This window comes from Cetorhinus maximus, unplaced genomic scaffold (genome assembly GCF_964194155.1).
Source record: "Cetorhinus maximus unplaced genomic scaffold, sCetMax3.hap1.1 HAP1_SCAFFOLD_1942, whole genome shotgun sequence".
Lineage (NCBI taxonomy): Eukaryota > Metazoa > Chordata > Chondrichthyes > Lamniformes > Cetorhinidae > Cetorhinus > Cetorhinus maximus.
In genome coordinates this window covers 28,177-50,865 of record NW_027597882.1, presented here as the reverse complement: position 1 = coordinate 50,865, position 22,689 = coordinate 28,177, and the positions used below count along the sequence as shown (strand labels likewise).

The window sequence follows — 22,689 nt, the reverse complement described above, 5'->3', positions numbered from 1 at the left end:
GGTATCAGCCTAGCGAACCTTTGCTGCACTCCCTCTATGGCAAGTACATCCTTTCTGTTTTACCCGCCGGCAGCAATGGCAGGTTTTCACACTGTGTCGTCTCAAACCCACCTCATTACTTATGCAATCCCGGGAAACATGCCGTTTCCAGGGCAGGCGGACTCTCATTCCCTTGCCATTCCATCAATTTGACGCTTCATCACGCTGGGCGCCATACTTAAACTCCAGACGCGCGCACACATCTCAGTGCTTCCAGCCCAGGACTACTGCAGGGAGGATAACCACGAAAGGCAAAAAGATTGCAGCCCCCAGGTTTAGCGCCATAGAGTCATAGAGTTATAGAGGTCTACAGCACAGAAAAAGGCCCTTCAGCCCATTGGGTCTGCACCGGTCAAACAAGTACCTAACTATTATAATCCCATTTTCCAGCACTAGGCCTATAGCCTTGTATGCCATGGCATCGCATGTGCACATCTTCTTAAATGTTATGAGGGTTTCTGCCTCTACCGCCCTTTCAGGCAGTGAGTTCCGGATTCCCACCACCCTCTGGGTGAAAAAATTCTTCCTCACATCCCCTCTGAAGCTCCTGCCCCTTACCTTAAATCTATGCCCCCTGGTTATTGATCCCTCCACCAAGGGGCAAAGTTCCTTCCTGTCTACCCTATCTATGCCCCTCATAATTTTATACACATCAATCATGTCCCCCCTCAATCTCATCTGCTCCAGGGAAAATAACCCGTCTATCCAATCTCTCCTCATAAGTAAAACTCTCCAGCCCAGGCAACATCCTGGTAAATCTCCTCTGCACTCTCTCCGGTGCAATCACATCCTTCCTAAAATGCAGATTCCAGAACTGCATGCAATATCTAGCTGTGACCCAACCAGCATTTTATACAGTTCCAGCATTACCTCCCTGCTCTTATATCCTATGCCTAGAGCCATGTCACTGGAATGCCTTTTGGACGCGTGGAAGCCTGCCGCGATCTCCTTTACCCCCCCTATCTGGCCGCAGGATGTGCAGCAGCATGACCAACCAGGCTTGGGAGGCGGTGGTAGTGGTGATCAGTGCCAATGCTGCACAGAAGAGGTTGACCATCCTGCATTGAAATTACCACAGAGGGTGAATGAACTCATCAGTGCAGCCAGGGTATGGTGACCATCTCATCACTCTAAACTCACACCCTCAAGCCCATCACACATTCACTGGCACCTCACTCACTGCCAGCTCAAGGGACATCACCACCCATTCTCACACACAGACCGTTATATGTCCATCTGGCATCATCTCCTCTGGAGACAGCCTCCTCAACCCTCACCATCTTGAGGCCACTTGCACAGATCAACATGTGCCCTCACACACACCCTGGGATACCCTCCTTCCCCAGTGCAGCTCTCACCCTGCAGCCTCTCCCCTTGCCTGAGGCCACTTCTCCCCCTTCCTCAAGCAAGCCCTAGCCCTGCAGCCATTGAAAAGTCACCCACACATGGCTGATCTGGTAGACCGAGACCTACCCATGAGCCCCACTATAAGTGGTGTGGTGCTGTCTGTGAAGCCTGGTGCTGATGACTGCGAGTGCTGCCCGAAGCAAGGTAGGGAAACAAACCTTGAAGCCCCGAGTGAAGTGCAGCCTGTCAGATGTACTTTGCTTAAGTGCTGTTGTGAAACACGTTGTTTTCCCACAGACGTGGACAGACGATCCAGCAGGTGGGGGTGCGATTCCAGTGGGCTGGCCTAATAATGATATGCTAATGTATTACAATGAGGTTCCTGATGGCGGGAAATGTGGCCTGCCATGGATGGGCTGAGCAGATGATCGCAAACTGGTTTCACGCTGTTCTGAAACCAATCGCGCCCGATGCGAGTGGGCACAGAAAATCCCGGACCAAGGTGTTGCCTCTGCGGCTGAACACCCACAAACAGTCACTGCCAGGACCTGCATATGAATAACGGGTACTTAGGTTGGCATTGCATGTGGGACCCTGATAAAGCCTTGAGGCACGAAAGGGTGCTATACAAATGTAAGCTGATGTTGTCGAGACTGTGCCTTCAGGAGTCAAGAAGTGAACAGTTACAGAAACGGATTGACCTTTGAACTCTGGGCAGTTGCTGACCGAGTGACTGAAAGAGATGGTCCACTTGAGGAGAGAAAAGGAGCAAAAATTAAAATGGACCGATTCCTCCCTTCAGTTTCCAGAAATACTGAATTCCACATCCTCCACCCACTTCTGCCTGCAGTAAAACATCCCTTGGCAAACACAAAGGGCAATTAGTGACTTCAAGCCCCCACTTGTTTGGATAAAGGACGCCGAGTAATCCCTTGAGATGGTGTAATGGGCCACAGACAGATAAGTTTAAAGGAAGACAGTGAGGCCACCCTCAGATGGCTGGGGGTGGGTGGTGGGGATAATGCAATGTTGATGTTAGTAATGAGAGAAACCAAGGTGGATATGTTGTTTACAGGGTTCCGCTGATGCAACTCAACTTCCAGAAGTAGCTTGTGGAGCCTGTGGAGAGCAGCATTTAGGCCAGCTGGGATTGACTAGTGTTGCAGTGACCCCTGCAGAGTCCCCATAAGTGAGCGAGTGTCAAGTGGAGAAGGGGGCCGTCCAGTATTCCTACTCAGGCTGGGCAGGTATTACATACAAAGGGTGTACTTGCTGACCCTGTAACATGAGCTGTAAGCAAATCCAACTGCAGAGCAGCTGAAACCTGGTGGAAGGTTGTCAGCTCCAGTTACATCTTTGAAGTAGAGCTGAGAAATTACCACAAGGCTGGTCAACAAGGGCGTCTGTCAAAATGCACTACTGGGCCAGTGAATACACCAATAAGCTGCCAAAAGTCACTAAAATGTATCAACAAATTAGCAAAATGTACCGTCAAACGACAATGGATAGGAAGCTCAGAACAGAAGGAAATCATTTATCCCTTTGATCCTGTTCTGCCATTCAATTGGATTCTTTTTTTCCTTTATTCTTTCATGGGACCGTGGGTTTCGCTGGCTAGGCCAGCAGTTTTATTGCCCATTCCTAATTGCCCTTGAGAAGGTGGTGGTGAGCTGCCTTCTTGAACTGCTGCAGTCCATTTTGACTCATCTGTGGCCTAACTTCATATCCTTTTAATAGCTTTGGTTAAGTAAATCTCTCAATATGAGATGGCTAGCTGTCCCTTTGAGCCTTTTTCCAAGCATTCATGATGTGCCGTTCTATATTCATTCTAGGGATGTGAGTGTTTCTGGCATTTATTGCTCATCCTTAGGCCCCCTGAAAAGTTGTCGTCTCCTCCCTTTTTGATGCACAGCAGCTTGAAAGAGAAAAAAGTAAGACTTGCATTTCTATAGCTCCTTTCGTGACCTCCAGACATATTCCAAAGCGCTTTACAGCCCATGAAATGCTTTTTGAAGTGTACTCCGTGTTGTAATGGAGCGTGTGTCCACCAGTGCTTGAGATAATCACTACCTGGCACTTGGGTGGTGCGAATGTTACTTTGCCATGTATCAGCCCAAGGCAGGATGTTGTCCAGGCCTTGCTGCAGATGGACATGGACCACTTCACTGCCTGAGAAGTTGTGAATGGAGCTGAACACTGTGAAATCGCCAGTCAACAGGTGATGGTGTGGGGAGGATCATTTATGGAGCGGTTGGATACAATGGCGGCATCCTGGGGCTGAGATGATTGGCTTCCAATGATTACAGCCATTTTCCTTTATGCCAGGAATGCCTCCAGTCCACTGAAGAGTTTATCCCCTGATCTCCATTGGTTTGACCAGGGCTCCTTAGATGTGGTAAAGGCAGCCACAATTAGGGCTCACTGAATCCCCTGTTGAACATTTGCTATGAATTCACACAATAATTGTATGAGCAAGCAACTTGTTTCGAAGTTAGAAGCCCCGTTGTGAAAAAAAAACCACTTTATTATGCAACCTGGGTAACTTCTACACATGTCCCCTCTTCCTCTCCAACCCACTGAATTCAAATGTCCAGAGACCAATCCTTGTATTGAAGACCTCAGCTGAATTTCTAGAGCCACTTTCTCTGGTATTTTAAACACAGATCGAGTTTCAGTCAGGAGGCAGTAGTGGGAGTCCTGAAGTGCTGACTTCCATGGGAATTGCCGGGAAAGTTTCAACTTCTGACGGACAATTCCCCTGCTCCCTGGGACCCTCCAAAAAAGTCTCTGACCCTGAGTAAGAGCTGGAGACTTTGGACAGTTCCGACTTACCCATCTGGATAGTTACCCAGGAAATGCTAGACAGAAAAATCCTTGTCCAACTCCTTGGTAACTATAATACTGAACCCCTCCCAATCCTTCACACTAACTCCCACAACTCCCCTGTTGACTCACCCCACCCCTAACAAACCCCTCTTGATATCCCGACTACCACCGCAGGCCCCTGACACTCCGCCAACCCAGTCAGACATGACTACCCTTCCCGACTACCCCCCCGACCCAACTTGATTATCCCCCTGACTATCCAAATACCACCCCACAACATGCCGACTATCCCCTGACCTGACTTGACTTCCCCACCCAACCCCTCTGACCACCCACGACCCAACCTGACTACCCATCCAACCATCTGACTACCCCCTATGCCCCCAATGTGACCTGACTACTCCCTACCACCCAACTACCCCCTGACCGAGCTTGACTAGCCGCCGGCCTGACAACTCTTCCTTACCCGATCTGACCGTCCCCTTACCCACATACCAACCTCACCCACCTGCCACTCTACCCTCCACATACCTTACACATCTGTCACCCTACCAACCTGTCACCCTGCCCACCCTACCACTCTACTCGCCCACCACCCTACTCGTCAACCACCCCACCCACTGCCACCCTACCCACTCACCCATCTACCCACCATATCGCCCTGACCATTCACCCATCCATTGCCATTCACACTGGACATTTAAACTTACCTTACGGTAGCTGGTGCTGTAATCTGGGGGGGGCGTGGATTGTCTTCCCGCAACTCTTCAGTGCTACAATGAAGCTTTCGTGAGGCCGGACGGTGCGCATTTCAGAAGAAGCCGGCCTTGGAAGACACAGCCAGAAATACGGAGCAGGGCCAGGGCGCAGACAAGTAGGAGCAGAGCGGCAATTTGACGGCGGTTGCTGCTTTGCCGAAGATCCGGGCCAAGGTTTCTGCAACACAGTGACAGACCCAACAGGCCCAAGCCAGAGTTTATCCTCCAGTGAGACTCCTCCTACTTTACTTCATCTACCCGTCACCATCGCCTTGGATTCTTTCCTCCCTCACCTGCTTATCTAGCTTCCCCTTACATGCTATTGTCCTCAGCTGGTCCATATAGTGGCATTACTTGCCTGCAATTGGAAACATCCTCTCTATCAAAGCCTCTCATGACATTAAAGATCTTCATCAGGTCACCCTTCACACTCCCCTTTTCCAGGGAAAAAAAGCTCAAGCCTGGGTTTTACCTCTCTGTTCTAGCATCATCTAGTAAATCCAGCTAGTGGAGAACAGAGCGAAGAAGATAAAAGAGCAGTGGCGGCAATGAGAGCGAGAGCAGCAGGGGAATGAAGGAACAGGAGGTGTGTAAGTTCAGAACAAGCTGATTGTGTTCATGAAAGATCTTAGTGTGATGTCAGAGAGGAGTGGGTAAGTGATTGGCTGGTGAGTATTTTTTCTTTTCTTTTTTCTCTAACTTCTAAGCCAAGGAATTGAAATATTTCATTTGGGTGACTATAACAGGGAGTGAACGAATAAGACTGTAAGCACAAAACAGTTCTGGAGGCATTTTTTTTATTATTCATTCACGGGATGTGGGCGTCACTGGCTCGGCCAGCATTTATTGCCCATCCTTAATTGCCCTCAGTAGCTGAGCAACTTGCTAGAGGGCATTTTAAGAGTCAACCATATTGCTTTGCGTCTGGAGTCATATGTAGGCCAGACCAGGTAAGGGCAGCAGATTTCTTTCCCTAAAGGGCATTAGTGAACCAGATGGGTTTTTACAACAATCAACAATGGTTTCATGGTCATCATTAGACTTTTAATTCCAGATTTTTTTATTGAGTTCAAATTTCAACATCTGTTGTGGTGGGATTTGAACCCAAGTGCCCCAGAGCATTACCCTTGCTTCCCTTATTACTAGTCTAGTAACCACGACACCACCACCTCCTCTCAACTCCCTGCAGTATCTTACCAGTACTGGGAGATACATTTATAGCTGAACTAGTTACATTACTTTATGTAACTACAAATAATTGTTGAGTGATATTCCTAAACTTGAAGCCTAATTAGTTAAATAAAAGGCCATAAAGGTGGCAGGGAGAAAGTTACCTGGACACTTTGTTCCAGGAGGCAGTCACACCCCGTAGGCTACATACTTCAGATTTGGTCCGTGGTCAGGGACAGGAGGGTGTGACTGCGAGTGAGGCAGGAATGTGAATCCAGGAGGGAGAAACAAAGGAGCCTCAGCTCTTGCAATTATCCAACAGGTTTGAGGTTCTTGCAGTTTGTGTGGATAAGAGCAGGGACTGCAGAGAAAATGAACAAACTGGCTATAGCACCATGGTGTGCAGGGGCCCATTCAAGTTGGGGGCATACAAAGGAATGCGGTTGTAGTTGGGAATAGTTTAGTTAGGGGAATAGATGTGGATCTCTTCAGCCGAGAACGTGAGTGCCAAAGGCCCTGTTGCCTGCCTGCCTGCTGCCAAGATTAAGGGTGTCTCATCAGGGCTTTAGGGAGTCAAAAGGTGAATTACTCACCTCAGAATTCCCGAGCGGGTCAGAGGCTCACCCCCTGACTCCCCAAAGCCTGTCCACCATCTACAAGGCACAAGTCAGGAGAGTGATGGAATACTCTCCACTTGCCTGAATGAGTGCAGCTCCTGGATGAGTGCAGCTCCAACAACACTCAAGAAGCTCAACACCATCCAGGACAAAGCCGCCCGTTTGATCAGCACCACATCCACCACCTTAAACATTCACTCCCTCCACCACGGGCGCACAGTAGCAGCAGTGTGCACCAGCTACAAGATGTACTGCAGCAACTCAACATGGCTCTTTTCATAGCACCTTCTAAATCCACGACCTCCACGACTTCCAAGGACAAGATGCATGGGAACACCACCACCTAGAAGTTTCCCCCCAAAGCCACTCACCATGTTGCCGCTGGGTCAACATCTGGAACTCCGTCCCTAACAGCACTGTGGGTGCACCTACACTACATGGACTGCAGCAGTTCAAGAAGGCAATTCACCACCACCTTCTTAAGGGCAATTAGGGATGGGCAATAAATGCTGGCCTGGCCAGCAATGCCTACATCCTGTGAAAGAATTTTAAAATACTCAGCTCTGGGCTCCGGACCTCAGGAAGGATATATTAGCATCAGAGGAGCTGCAGCACAGATTTAGCAGAACTTTTCCAGGGTCAAAAAGCTTAATCAGGACAGGTTGTTTAGATAAAAACAAAAAGCTAAAAGCTACTGCGGATGCTGGAAATCCAAAACAAAATAAAAACAGAATTACCTGGAAAAACTCAGCAAGTCTGGCAGCATCGGTGGAGAAGAAATCAGTCAACGTTTCGAGCCCTCATGGCCCTTCAGCAGAACTGAAGCATAGTTTCAACAAGGGAGAAATATAAATTGGTTTAAGGTGGGTGGGGGGGAAGAGACACATTGAGGGTGTGGTGTGAGCAGATAATCAAAAGATGTCAGAGACAAAAAGGTCAAAGAGGTGTTGAAGGTGGTGGTCTTTGTCTGAGAAAAGTGCTAATTAAGAATGCAAGACAGGATATTCAAAGTACAGCTCTAGTGGGGGTGGGGTGGAAAGACTAAAGGTTTTAGTTTTAGATTTAAAAATAATGGAAATAGGTGGGGAAAGAAGAATCTATATAAATTATTGAAAAAAAAGGCGGGTGGGGGGGGAAAAGAAACGGGGTGGGGATGGGGGGAGGGGGAGTTTAAGATCTAAAGTTGTTGAATTCAATATTCAGCCCAGAAGGCTGTAAAGTGCCTAGTCGGAAGATGAGGTGCTGTTCCTCCAGTTTGCGTTGGGCTTCACTGGAACAATGCAGCAAGCCAAGGACAGACATGTGGGCAAGAGAACAGGGTGGAGTGTTAAAATGGCAAGCGACAGGGAGGTTTGGGTCTTTCTTGCGGACAGACCGCAGGTGTTCCGCAAAACGGTCGCCCAGTTTGTGTTTGGTCTCTCCAATGTAGAGGAGACCGCATTGGGAGCAACGAATGCAGTAGACTAAGTTAGGGGAAATGCAAGTGAAATGCTGCTTCACTTGAAAGGAGTGTTTGGGCCCTTGGACGGTGAGGAGAGAGGAAGTGAAGGGGCAGGTGTTGCATCTTCTACGTGGGCATGGGGAGGTGCCATAAGTGGGGGTTGAGGAGTAGGGGGTGATGGAGGAGTGGACCAGGGTGTCCCGGAGGGAACGATCCCTACGGAATGCCGTCAAGGGGGGTGAAGGGAAGATGTGTTTGGTGGTGGCATCATGCTGGAGTTGGCGGAAATGGCGGAGGATGATCCTTTGAATGCCCTTATCACCCCACCAGCCTCCGCATTCAAAGGATCATCCTCCGCCATTTCCACCAACTCCAGCATGATGCCACCACCAAACACATCTTCCCTTCACCCCCCTTGACGGCATTCCATAGGGATCGTTCCCTCCGGGACACCCTGGTCCACTCCTCCATCACCCCCTACTCCTCAACCCCCACTTATGGCACCTCCCCATGCCCACGCAGAAGATGCAACACCTGCCCCTTCACTTCCTCTCTCCTCACCGTCCAAGGGCCCAAACACTCCTTTCAAGTGAAGCAGCATTTCACTTGCATTTCCCCTAACTTAGTCTACTGCATTCGTTGCTCCCAATGCGGTCTCCTCTACATTGGAGAGACCAAACGCAAACTGGGCGACCGTTTTGCGGAACACCTGCGGTCTGTCCGCAAGAAAGACCCAAACCTCCCTGTCGCTTGCCATTTTAACACTCCACCCTGTTCTCTTGCCCACATGTCTGTCCTTGGCTTGCTGCATTGTTCCAGTGAAGCCCAACGCAAACTGGAGGAACAGCACCTCATCTTCCGACTAGGCACTTTACAGCCTTCTGGGCTGAATATTGAATTCAACAACTTTAGATCTTAAACTCCCCCTCCCCCCATCCCCACCCCGTTTCTTTTCTCCCCCCCCACCCGCCTTTTTTTTCAATAATTTATATAGATTCTTCTTTCCCCACCTATTTCCATTATTTTTAAATCTAAAACTAAAACCTTTAGTCTTTCCACCCCACCCCCACTAGAGCTGTACTTTGAATATCCTGTCTTGCATTCTTAATTAGCACTTTTCTCAGACAAAGACCACCACCTTCAACACCTCTTTGACCTTTTTGTCTCTGACATCTTTTGATTATCTGCTCACACCACACCCTCAATGTGTCTCTTCCCCCCCACCCACCTTAAACCAATTTATATTTCTCCCTTGTTGAAACTATGCTTCAGTTCTGCTGAAGGGCCATGAGGGCTCGAAACGTTGACTGATTTCTTCTCCACCGATGCTGCCAGACTTGCTGAGTTTTTCCAGGTTGTTTAGACTTTGCTTGTATTCCCTTGAGTATAGAATATAAAGGAGTGATCTAACTAAGCTGTATAAAGGAGTTCTTCTGGTTGGGGGCTTCAGAACAAGTGATCATAGCCTTAAAATTCAAACAAGGCCATTCAGGGATGATATCAGGAAGCACTTCCTCACAAAAAGGTAGTGGCAATCTGGAATAAAAACGAAAAAGTGTTGGAAAAACTCAGCAGGTCTGGCAGCATCTGTGGAGCGAGAAACAGAGTCAACGTTTTGAGTCCAACAAGAGTCTTCTCCAGAACAGTGGCAATCATTGGCAATCTGGAACTCTACTCCATCTACCAAAATCTACTGAAGCTAGGCTATTTGAAAATCTTAAAAAACGAGATTGATAGGTTTTTTTGTTAGGCAAGGGAATTAAAGGTTCTGGGACCAAGGTGGGTAGGCAGAGTTAAGATACAGATCAGCTGTGATCTATTTGAATGGCAGAATTGGCTGGAGGGGTTGAATGCAAAGTTTCATATTGGTGTGTGATTGTGAAGTGATCTGGAATATATGGTGCAGGCTGTAAACAACAAAGCAAAATGAGGGAGCTCATTGCTTGAATGTCCTCTTCATGTTGCTACGTTCCTAGCCGGCAGTGCTATCCTTCCAAGTCAGAAGGTCATGGGTTCAATCCCCACTCCTGAGATTTGAACACATAAACTAGACTGATATTCTAGAACAATACTGATGGAGTGTTATCTTCCAAATGAGATGTTAAACCTCATCTGCCCTCTCAGGTGAAGGTAGAAAATCCCCTGTCACTATTTGACGAAGAGCCAAGGAGTTTTCCTGACCAACATTCATCCCTCAACCAACATCATTAAAAACAATCTAGTCATTTAGCAAACTGCCATTTGTGAGAACTTGTTGCAAGCCAATTGGCTACTGCATTTTTTGCTACCTTACACCAGTGACTACACTTCAGGAATGCCTAATTGACTGTAAAATGCTTTGGAACATGAGGTCATGAAAGGTGTTATATAGATACAAGTTATTTCTTAATAAAATGTGGCACTTTGAAGAATGGTATCTGATTGTGACAGACATGTGCAATATTTTTATAATATCTATTTATCTATCTATCTATCCGTCAATCCATCCATCCATCCATCCATATACATATGTGTATATATATATATATATATATATATATATATATGTATATATATATCAATTTGACAAATGGCTATTAAATGAAAAGGGCCGTGTTCCCCATCACAAATTGCCCTCACACTACCAGGAACCTCAATCAGTCAGAGGGGAGCTGGATGATGATCTACTAGTTACAGGCCTGAGCTTAATGTGACATACATTACTGTCAGTTTCACCTCATTTCCCAGCAATATTCTTTGTATTCTTTATGAATAATGTACTGAACTTGACGTTGTCTAGCCACTGCTTATCCTGTTCGGTAAAAGCCTTCAATTCCCCCGAGTGTCCATCACAGACAGTTTCCGAATACTGTTCCCAGCTGTGATCAATACCTCTGGATTTCAGGCTGACTAGTTAGCTCAGGAGTTCTCAAGTCACAAGTGGTTACAACAGCTGCTTGTGAGTGCACATTTCTCACAAATGTTTCCTCCTTGACTCTCAGCAAGGGTTAGTTCCCCAGGCTCTGATAGTCCTCTCAGCCAAAGGGCCGCTGTGAGGTGTGAACATATTATTTAACAGCCGACGGTGGGCAGAGAGTGAGGAGTCCTTCTATATGCATATATAAACATGTGCACACAGAAACACATGCTTATATAGACATGCAGGAACACACATGCATGCACACAAACACACACACATGCACGTATTCCAGCAAAGCATAATAATCAGAAGTAGGGACTTGGGCCCTGGGATCTACTGACAGTAATTGCAGAACAAGAACAAAAATAAAAATACTTGGAAAAACTCAGCAAGTCTGAGAGCATATGCGGAGAGGAACACAGTTAACGTTTCGAGTCCGTATGACTCTTCAATACAACTAAGGAAAAATAGAAGAGAGATGAAATATAAGCTGGTGTAAGGGGGGGGTGGGACAAGTAGAGCTGGATAGAGGGCCAGTGATAGGTGGTGATAGCCAAAAGATGTCATAGACAAAAGGACAAAGAGGTGTTGACGGTGGTGATATTTTTTAAGGAATGTGCTAATAGGTGACATTAAGGGTAGAAAGCAGGACGAGCAAGATACAGATAGCCCTAGTGGGGGTGGGGTGGGGTGAAGGGAAGGGATCGAAATAGGCTAAAAGGTAGAGATAAAACAATGGATGGAAATACATTTAAAAATAATGGAAATAGGTGGGAAAAGAAAAATCTATATTAATTATTGGAAAAAAGGGGGATCGGAAAGGGAGTGGGGTTGGAGGAGAGAGTTCATGATCTGAAATTGTTGAACTCAATATTCAGTCTGGAAGGCTGTAAAGTGCCTAGTCGGAAGATGAGGTGCTGTTCCTCCAGTTTGCGTTGAGCTTCACTGGAACATTGCAGCAGGCCAAGGACGGACATGCGGGCCTGAGAGCAGGGTGGAGTGTTGAAATGGCAAGCGACAGGGAGGTCTGGGTCATGCTTGTGGACAGACCAAAGGTGTTCTGCAAAGCGGTCACCCAGTCTGCGTTTGGTCTCTCCAATGTAGAGGAAACCGCATTGGGAGCAGCGAATGCAGTAGACTAAATTGAGGACAGTGCAAGTGAAATGCTGTTTCACTTGAAAGGAGTGTTTGGGCCCTTGGACGGTGAGGAGAGGGGAAGTAAAAGGGCAGGTGTTGCACCTTCTGCGGTTGCATGGAAAGGTGCCGTGGGAGGGGTTTGAGGTGTAGGGGGTGATGGAGGAGTGGACCAGGGTGTCACGGAGGGAATGATCCCTACGGAATGCTGCCAGGGGGGGTGAAGGGAAGATATATTTGGTGGTGGCATCATGCTGGAGTTGGCAGAAATGGCGGAGGCTGGTGGGGTGATAAGTGAGGACAAGGGGGACCCTTTCATGTTTCTGGGAGGGAGGAGAAGGCGTGAGGGCGGATGCGTGGAAGATGGGCTGGACACGGTTAAGGGCCTAGTCAACCACCGTGGGTGGAAAACCTCGGTTAAAGAAGAAGGAGGACATGTCAGAGGATCTGTTTTTGAAAGTGGCATCATCAGAACTGATGCGACGGAGGTGAAGGAACTGAGAGAATTGGGATGGAGTCCTTACAGGAAGCGGGGTGTGAGGAGCTGTAGTCAAAGTAGCTGTGGGAGTCGGTAGGCTTGTAATGAATATTGGTGGACAGTCTATCACCAGAAATTGAGACAGAGAGGTCAAGGAAGGGAAGGGAAGTGTCAGGGATGGACCATGTGAAAATGATGGAGGGGTGGAGATTGGAAGCAAACTTAATAAATTTTTCCAAGTCCAAACTAGAGCATGAAGCAGCACCGAAGTAATCATCGATGTACCGGAGAAAGAGTTGTGGGAGGGCGCCTGAGTAGGACTGAAACAAAGAATGTTCCACATACCTCATAAAGAGACAGGCATAACTGGGGCCCATGCGGGTACCCATAGCCACACCTTTTATTTGGAGGAAGTGAGAGGAGTTTAAGGAGAAATTGTTCAGTGAGTGAACAAGTTCAGCCAGACGGAGGAGAGTAGTGGTGGATGGGGATTGTTCGGGCCTCTGTTCGAGGAAGAAGCGGAGAGCCCTCAGCAGCCCTGACATAATGCAAATGCTTCCCCTTCAAGGAATACATTGTAAAACGTTGTCCTGCTCAGTGCAAGCTCAGTCATAGCCAGAAAGCTGGATGTGTCATTACACCTCCTCCCACAAGCTGCAAGACATCAGGGTGGTCTATGGCTTTGAAAATGGAATTAAGATAAAATCGGCCATGATCTAATTGAATAGCCGAGCATGCCCAAGGGATTTAATCGGCCTACTCTACTGGGGCTTCATAAAGTAGAGAAGTGAATGCACTTTTCAAAGAATTCAATGCAAGAGCAGTAAGTCAGGTTTATTCTCAGCCATTTTTGGATTTTGACCTCTCTTCCGTCTTCTCACTTACCCATTATTTGCGCGCTCATTTATCCTCCTAATATGGGGTGGGGTGGGTGGGCGTAATCCAGGAGTAAATGCTTGAAATTACGCACAATTTGCCAATGTCAATTTTCTTACAATCTCATCAGAATCATAGGGCAGAATTTCCCCCACCCCTGTCGGTGGGGGGGGGGATGTTGATGGGTGGGTGCATGCGGGCGCGCTTCTGATCGGCGTCCCCAATCAGAGGCACGGCGCCATTTTACATGGGCAGGCCAATGAAGGCCTGCCCAGCGTGATGTCCGCAGGGAAGCATTATGCACTCCCTGTGCGGGTGGGGGTGAATGCCAAAATCAAGAGTGGGCACTTTCCCGCATGTGCACGGAAGAGCGCACTCACCTCCCTGAGGCTAAGTACTGCCTCAGGGAGATCGCCACTCCTTTCAAAAATATTAAAAATAGAAAAGAAAATTCCCTTACATGTCCCCTCATAGTTCCCGCTGGGGTTCCTGGCCTGCTTGCCAACCTTAAGGTTGAACGGGCAGGTCCACAAAGTACTTTAATTGATCTGCCAATGGCCTCAATTGGCCATTGACAGGTCGGCGGGCGCACAGCTGATTTTTCTGCGCCCGCACCTTCCTGAAAATTTAAATGGGGCGGGATGATGTCGGGAGTTCCACCCGACGTCACCGCGCATCATTTTGCGCATCGGCGAGCAGGCCCCACCCCCCGCTCGCCGATGGTAAAACCCTGCCCATAGAATAATTCAGCGCAGAAGAACGCCATTCAGCCCACCATGCCTGTGCTGGTTCTTTTGAAAGAGTCTCATTCCCCTGCTCTTACCCCCATAATCCTTCAACTTGTTTCCCCTTCAAATAATCATCGGATTGCCTTTTGAAAGTTATTATTGAGTTCGCACCCTTTCACGCAGCACATTCCAGATCTTGCTTGACAAGAAAAGCTCTCCTCATGTCGCTTCAGGTTCCTTCGCCTATTATCTTAAATCTGTCTCCTCTGGTTACTACCCTCCTGCCAATGGGAACAGTTTCTCCTCATTTCTGCCATCAAAACCACTTTATGGTCTGGAACAGCTCTATTAAATTTCTCCTGAACCTCTGATGTGGATGTCACTGCCTATGCCAGTATTTATTGTCCATCCCCAATTGCCCTTGTTCAGAGGGCATTTAAGAGTCAACCACATTGGTGTGGGTCCGGAGTCACATGTAGACCAAGCCAGGTAAGGACGGCAGATTTCCTTCTCTAAAGGGCATTGGTGAACCAGATGTGTTTTTACAACAACAGTAGTGGTTTTGTGGTCATCATCAGCCTTTTAACTCCAGGTTTTTATTGAGTTCAAAATTCACCATCTGCTGTGGTGGGATCCGAACTCGGGTCCCCCAGAGCATTGCCCTGGGTCACCAGATTACTAGTCCAGTGATAATACTACACCACATCCCCATAAGAGGCCACAATTATCCAGCTGGGCCCAAACCGGTGATTTGAAAAGGTTTAGTTTGGGCTAGAAGAAAACAAAAATTGGTTTAAACAATTGGAACTCAAAGCAACAACATTTATTCCTTCCATGTGATATCACTGTTGGTCTTTTATATTTGCAGGTCATTTAACACATGAACTCCTTTTGCCTGGCTCTTCCCCTTACCTCCCCGTAACCCTGTCTCTTCATTATTCCCAGTCATATGAAAATTCCTGTCTACATTTCCATTTTCCAAACTGAAGACAGGTGCCCTCTCTTTGTGTAGATATATGTTTATGTTGTTACTGATTGCGGACATGCAGAATCTCCCGTTTGTTCTTGCCTACAATAAAAAGGGGCTGATTAAACGGGCTGCAGTCTGCATGATTGAAGTCCGCACATTGGGAATCCACAGGTAGGAGAGGGAATCCCAGAGAAGCAGCGCTTTTAGGACGGCTTATTTATATATATCCGGAACTCAAGGTAGTAAATCAGGAGCTTTTATTCACTTGCTGGAAGTCTTCCACTGTTACTCTGACAGGTGTGTGTGTGTGTGTGAGAGATGTGGAATATAGTCAGCCCACTGCTGCTCCTGACTGGTTGGCTGAATTCACTTACTATTGAGGTGCTAAGTCAGACTTCTTTCTTCTTTAGATTTTTTTTTATTCATTCATAGGATGTGGACATCACTGGCTAGGCCAACATTTATTGCCCATCTCTAACTGCCCTTGATCAGGGGGCATTTTTTGAGAGTTGACCACATTGCTGTGGGCCTGGAGTCACATAAGACAGCAGATTTCCTCCCCTAAAGGGCATTGTAAATCAGATGGGTTTTTATGACAATTGTACAATGGTTTCATGGTCATCGTTAGACTTTTAATTCCAGATTTTTATTGAATTCACATTTCACCATTTGCTGTGGCAGGATTTGAACCCAGGCCCCCAGAGCATTACCTTGGGTCTCTGGAATAGTGGTGTAGTGATGATGCCACTATGCCATCACCTCCCCAGAGTTCAGTTTGGAGGTTCAAGCCTGTCTTTGATGGCTGGACACAAAAGCCTCAATTTGAACTTGGATAAGAGTCGGAGGGGGGTGTGTGTGTGTGTGTTGCGGTGAGGGTGGTGGTCCAGTGTTAGAGGAAGGAGGGTGCACAGTGGGTCGGGGTGGAAGCAAGCTGATTATTTATTCACCCCTCCCTTAATCCCCATGAGCGTGAGGCCCAGGAGGTTTTAACTCCAGAGGCTCATTCGTGTTTCTCAGCCTGAAGATGTCAGGAGTGGCAGACTGCTGGCATGTGGCAGTCACAGAATATGTCTGTGACCATGTGTCTGTGTGTGTATGTCTGTATGTTCATGCCTGTGTGCATGTGTGCCTGTATGTCCAACTGCATCTTTGTGTGTACACCTGTAGGTCTGCGTGTGTCTCTGTCTGAGTGTGTTCCCGTGTCTGCATTTGTCTGCATGTAAATCTGAGAGTGTGTATAAGGATATGTGAAGGTATGCATGTTTGTATGTCTGTGTCTGTGTGTGTGTGTCTGTGTCTATTTGTCTGTCTGTGCATTGTCTCTTTATGGCTGTATGGGTGTATACGTGAACAAATGTGAGTGTATGTATGTGCAATTGTGTGGTTTTTAAAATTCATTCATAGAATGTGTGCTTCACTGGCTGGGCCAGCATTTATTGCCCATCCCTAGTTACCCTTGAGAAGGTGGTGGTGAACTGCCTTCTTGAACCACTGCAGTTCATGAGCTGTAGGTACATCCACAGTGCTGTTAGGAAGGGAGTTCCAGGATTTTGACCTAGCGACAGTGAAGGAACGGCGATATATTTGCAAGTCAGGATGGTGAGTGACTTGGAGGGGAATTCCAGGTGGTGGTGTTCCCATCTATCTGCAGCCCTTGTCCTTCTAGATGGTAGTGGTTGGGGGCTTGAAAGCTGCTGTCGAAGGAGCCTTGGTGAATTCCTGCAGTGCATCTTGTAGATGGTGCACACTGCTGCTACAGAGTGTCGGTGATGGAGGGAGTGAATGTATATATGCCTGTGAGTGTGTGTATGTCTTTGCACAAATTGTGTATACGTGTAAATCTGTGAGTGTGTACATGTGAAGGTGTGTGTATATGTGTGAGGGTGTGCATGTTCATGAACGTGTGTGTGTGTGTGTGTGTGTGTGTGTGTGTTTTGTGTGTTTGTGTGTGTATTTTAGCCATGAGGCCTCCATTTCCCTCAAATATGATATGTAGACAGCACTTGCAGAAAAATTGGCCACTTAAGTGAAATACCAGGGACCACTGTGCATGGCGCCACACCCTAGTAAGACGACCCCTTCACATGTTGGGGCAGAGGGCTTGGGAACAGCCAGTGTTGTTTTAGATGGTTGGGGAATGAACTGCAGTCCTGCTTTTAAATAACTGCAGGAGTTGCCTTAATCGACCTGAACTTTTCTTTTCTTTGAGGGCCCTGTTCAGCTTCAGCAAGGAGACCAGATCGACTTGGCATGATGTATTTGTGCTTCCTTGCAGACCAAAAAAAAACATTGCGAGAACGTGAAAAGAAGATGTTTTACCCCGGCTGCATAAACTGGGTAACCGGAGAAGAGCTAATGGAACTATCCCTGGGCAGCTCATCAGACGGATTCTGCACAAATGACTTATATCTAAATCGCTGGAGAAGAATGAATGTAAAACAGGAACCAGAGAAATGAGGGGAAGGAACGTTTGTAAGAAAGTAGGTCACAAAAGAAGTTTTTTATTTCTTTGGTCAGGGTTTCATTGCCATTGCTTCTGCACTCATGATGCAAAGCTGACATTTTCTCAACTGTGTGGAAGCAAATTGAGCCGGCACAGATACAATGGACCAAATGGCCTCCTTCTGTGCTTGTTACCTATATTTAAAGAAGCATTTTCTCTTCTAAAGTCACTGACTGGTTACCATGACAACAGCTCAGCGGCATCAAGCAACCATTCTCCAATATATAGTGTCATAGAATAACAGCCCAGAAAGAGGCCATTTGGTCCATTAGTGCCTGTGCTGGCTCTTTGCTCGAGTTATCAACTAAGTCCCACTCCCCCTACTCTTTCTCCAAACACTGCATTTTCCTTCCTTCCAAGTGTTAATGCAATTCTCTTTTTACTGTCGCTGTTCAATCTGCTCTCATTGCCCATTCAGTGCAGAACCACAACAGCTCACTGAGTAAGAACAATGCAATCCAAGTGGGAGGGATTAGATTCTTCTCTTCACCACTTGCAGCTTCTCTACCTACCTTCCATTCCCTTCAGGTCCTCCTGAAAACCTATCTCGTTGACCAAACGTTTGGTCACCTGCCCTACCATCTCCTGTGGCTCTCTGTCCACTTTGCCTGATTGAGAAATCCCTTGGGACAATTTTATACCTTCAAGTGCTATATACAGATGGCACCTCTGACAGTGCAATACTCCCTCTTATGCTGGTGTGCCAGTCAAGATTTGGTCAAGTCAAGAGTAGGGTCTGGACTGCATGAGGAAGGAGTAAAGGTGGAGAAGGGAGCAAGGGGTGCAGGATGTCCAGGTGAATGTGCAAGGGAGGGGTCTGTGGAGTCAATGGCTGCCTCCTGGGGAGCAAATGAGGGTGGGCGTGGTAGGAGGGAATGGTAAGATTGAGAGAGGGCAGAGTGAGCTGGTAGGGTGGGAGGGTGAGGGTGCAACAGTAACGGTAGAAGGGACGGCGAGGGTGGTTGGTGGGGATTTAGAGGCAGACACAGGCCCTGGGGATGGGGAGGAGGATGTCAGGGGGGTCAATGTGGATGGGGGTGGGATTCTCAGGAAGGTAGGGAACATGCACGTTCACCTGGACACCCTGGGAAGAAAAGGGTTTGGGTTGGTAGTGACAGTGGGGAGGTGGGAGGTGGTGGCAGGGGGTCAACAATGATGGGGGAAAGGAAATGGGTGACTTGGGGAGGGAAAAGAACGGGGTAGCTGATCAAAAACGTGACTATGACCTTCACTGTTGAAATCAAAAGTGAATGGAGCCTCATGTTGGACGGGCGCAAGTGCTGCATGGAGCGTGGTCAGTGGGTGGGCAGAGATGCAGATCAGCTCAGATGGACAACTGAGGGAACCCCAGCAGGCAGCATTGAAAATGCTCGGGAGAGTGAGGTGAGTGGGATGGATGAAGGCTCTGCGTGCGTGGGGCTGTACTTGCACGAGGCTCCAAAAGGCCCAGCCACAGACACACTTCTCTCTCCAGAATCACTGGTGGTCCAGCTGTGTGCAGCTGAACTGCTAATGGGGGGAGGGAATGCAGTTGGAGAACTCTCGTAGCCTGTTAATGAAGCTGAAAGACAGCATTGCACATAATTCAGTGAAAGTGAATATATTTTCAGATTACAAAGTGACGTGTTCATCTGTGCAACCACTTGTGATCAGAATTTCTTAACTTTCCTAGGCCTACCACTTCTTCTGGGCCCTGACATCCACAGCAAGGGTGGAGACAGCCTGTGCAATTGTTGGCCCTGTTGCCTCTGATGACTTTGGGGTGTGCACCCTGTGGAGAGCCAAGGCCTTCAGGGCCCTGGCTTGCTTTGGCTGTCCTCCTGTGGGCCAGCTGCTCCCTCTGTGATGACAGAGAATGAGGCTGAGGGGGGTCATAGGCAAAGGGGACTCAGAGGGAGTGGACAGCCTCTGAGATTCCTGAATGGATGACCCAGGGGTGTCCAGCTGCTGCTCCTCCTCCCTTCAGGTGCCCAAGTGGCCTGACTCCTTGAGGGGAAGGAGCACGTGGAGGGACTTTGAAGTACTCCGTCTTTCTCTCACGTTGCCACTGCAGGAACTCACCCATGGTTTCCACGATGGAGTTCAGGTCTGCGCACATCTCCGTGTTCTGCTGGACCAGGGTCTCCATGGCGTCCACTATACTTCCCATGGAGACCTCCATACCCACACATTTGGGCACCACTTCATCAGAGAGCAGGCGGACGCACTCCTCTGTCTCGCATGTCAGACTGTTGAGGATTTCCAACAGCTCTGTGTGATGTTCCCCCGCCTTCTGCTGACTCTCCACGATGAGTTGGAAGGCCTAATCCAGAGGCTCGTCATCTGACTCGGACCTCACAGATGCCTCTTCCCCAGCAGTCCTCCAAGTGCCGGGGAGCTCGGCTGAACATGCCTCCTCTTGCTGCGGACATGTGTCCGTGCAGTGACCATCAGATTATGAACCTGAGCCTGCTCTAGATCTTTTGTCGTTCTTCTAGTCATCCAGATTTGTTTAAATCGCAGATCTTCAACACTTTTATCCTCCTCCATGCAGCTGCGAATGATACGGCTGTGAAAATCTTCGTTGCAATTAAAGATCCTTCGTCATTTCAGGTCTTTCCCCATTGCGCTATGAGGGAGCCGGAGATTCCTGAGTGAATTCTAATCTAGTCTCTTCCAGTTCGAGAGAGGTCAAGTGTTGGTGTCCTTCAGTCTTCTCTCTTGGATCGGTCCTTCTTTGAAAAAGGTTCCACAGTCCTTACAGTTCAGCTATCCTGAAGATCACACCCCAATTACCAGCAGTCCTGGAAATCCACTGCCCCATTTCACCGATGATGATATCCTTCGTGGGCCAGAGGAGTGCTCACATGTTTCCAAGATATCTTCCCAAAAGCTGAGAACTCGGTGCGAGATTGAATCCCTTAAAAGAGTAACTTGGGGATGGGGGTGGGGAAGAGTAGCAGTAGGACTTAGATAGAATCTGTAACAGTAAAAGGAAGTTATAGAGAAGTAATGTAAATAGTTTTAAAAATAGTTTAAAATTGCTATTAAAGAAATTGATATTATACTTGGGAGAAGTGCAGTGTAATGGGCTAATAGAATAGTTATGCTAATGAGTTAGTGATGCATATCATGGTCTAACAGTGACAACAGCAGTCATGTGCTAGAGATTCAGTAGAGTAGATGGAACAGTCTGTACTCATGTGAGACATACCTGCTCTGGAGCCTATCTTGCATAAAATGTTAATTAAGCAGTTTGAAGTAACTACCGGAGTCAAACCACCGTTTCTGTGGATAAAATGGGCCCTGCAACTAACGTTAGAAACAACCACCTCCAAACACACCTCGAGAGAGACATAATAATCCTCCCATTGCTTTTGGTGCTGGATTGGATTGTGTATTGCTCCAGCCCACAGTGTAAGTCAAACTTCAGGAGCAATGGGAGGGGAAACACTTCAGTGTTTGGAGATGAGTGCCTGCCATGAGGTGACATTATTCCAAACACACTTTCCATCCTGTTTAGACTATGTCAGTCACTTTCTTTATTAGTGGGGTCTCATTACTGAGTGATGCTCTACTCTGTTATGTCTGACTGTCACCTCTGCATTTATAAAATCATACAGTACAAAAGGAGGCTATTCAGCCCGTCATGTCTATGTCAGCTCTTTGATAGGGCTATCTAATTAACCCCTTTCCCCCAGTTCTTTCCCCATAGCCCCTCAAATATATATATTTTTTCTTTTCAAGTACTTATCCAATTCTCTTTTGAAAGTTATTACTCCCTCTGCTTCCATCACGTTTCAGGCAGTGCTTTCCAGATCAGAACAATTTGTTGAATTAAAAATAATTCTCTTTATAATTCTCAGGTTCTTTTGCCAATATCTGACATCTGTACCTTCTTTTTTAAATTTGTTCCAGGGATGTGACCATCATTGGGAAGGTCAGCATTTGTTGCCCATCCATAATTTATTGAATTTATAGGTTACTGACCCTCTTAGGTGAGGAAAACGTTTTGCGCTCAGAGGGTTGGAGTTTGGAATGAACTTCCTGAGAGGAAGGTTCGATCGAGGTATTCTAAAGGGAATTGGATTGCTATCTGAAAAGAAGGAACGTGCAAGCTTATGGGGGTAAGGCAGGGGAGTGAGCCTAGGCAGAATGCCCTTTCAGAGAGCCAGTGTAGACTCGATGGGCCAAATGGCCTCCTTCTGCACTGTAAAGATTCTGTGATTTTGTGATTCTTACCAGTGGGAACAGTTTCTCCTTATTTACTCTCTCAAAGCATCTCTCAGCTTTAAGAAGAGCTTACAGGGAAGCTTCTCCAGTCTCTCCAGATAACTGAAACTGCTCATCCCTGGTACTATTCTAGTAAACTCGCCTAGCCACCCCCTCCAAGGCCTCACTTTCCTTTCTAAAGTGCAGGTCCCAAATTGGACACAATACTCTAGCTGCTGCTAAACCATGGACTTCTAATGGTTGAGTGTAACTTTTGTGCTCTATTGCTCTGTTTATAAAGTCAGTATAATTGATGGGACAAATTTCCAAAGTTTGAACAATCTGTGGTGGGGGAAGGGGAGATTCTTACTCACAAGCTGTACATAAATGACAGGCACACTGCACCTTTCAGCTTGCTTGCACACCTGGTGTGTAGAGAGCTCCAAGGCAACCCTGCTCCTCCTGAGGGGTGTTGGGGGGTGGGGGGTGTAGTTTAAGTTGATGGGGTCATTTTAAATGTCCAGTTTCCATTGGGTAGCCAATCAAGGGTTAAAACTGTCCCTTAATGTTTCCAATTTAGAATTTTATCCACCAGAAACAGCACCAAACCTCCAGGCTGACAACAGTCAAAAGGACAAGCCAGCAAAAAAAAAAAGGAATACCAGTTCAAATCACGCTGAGGAGACTGGGTTTTGTGAATTGGATTGCCATG

At 47.4% G+C, this 22,689-nt stretch overlaps 1 long non-coding RNA gene across 2 annotated transcripts in view; it reads left to right on the top strand.

Moving 5' to 3' along the window:
• Positions 1 to 4,983: 4,983 nt before the first annotated feature.
• LOC144676807 (uncharacterized) overlaps positions 4,984 to 22,689 on the top strand; it is a 37,269-nt gene continuing 19,563 nt past the window's right edge. Inside the window, exons 1-2 of one of the 2 annotated variants that reach the window (XR_013575428.1) lie at positions 4,984 to 5,623; positions 17,559 to 17,751. This is a non-coding gene — a long non-coding RNA (uncharacterized LOC144676807). Of the gene's footprint in view, positions 5,624 to 17,554; positions 17,752 to 22,689 lie in introns of those variants that run through there. The other variant, XR_013575427.1, reaches the window with a different exon arrangement.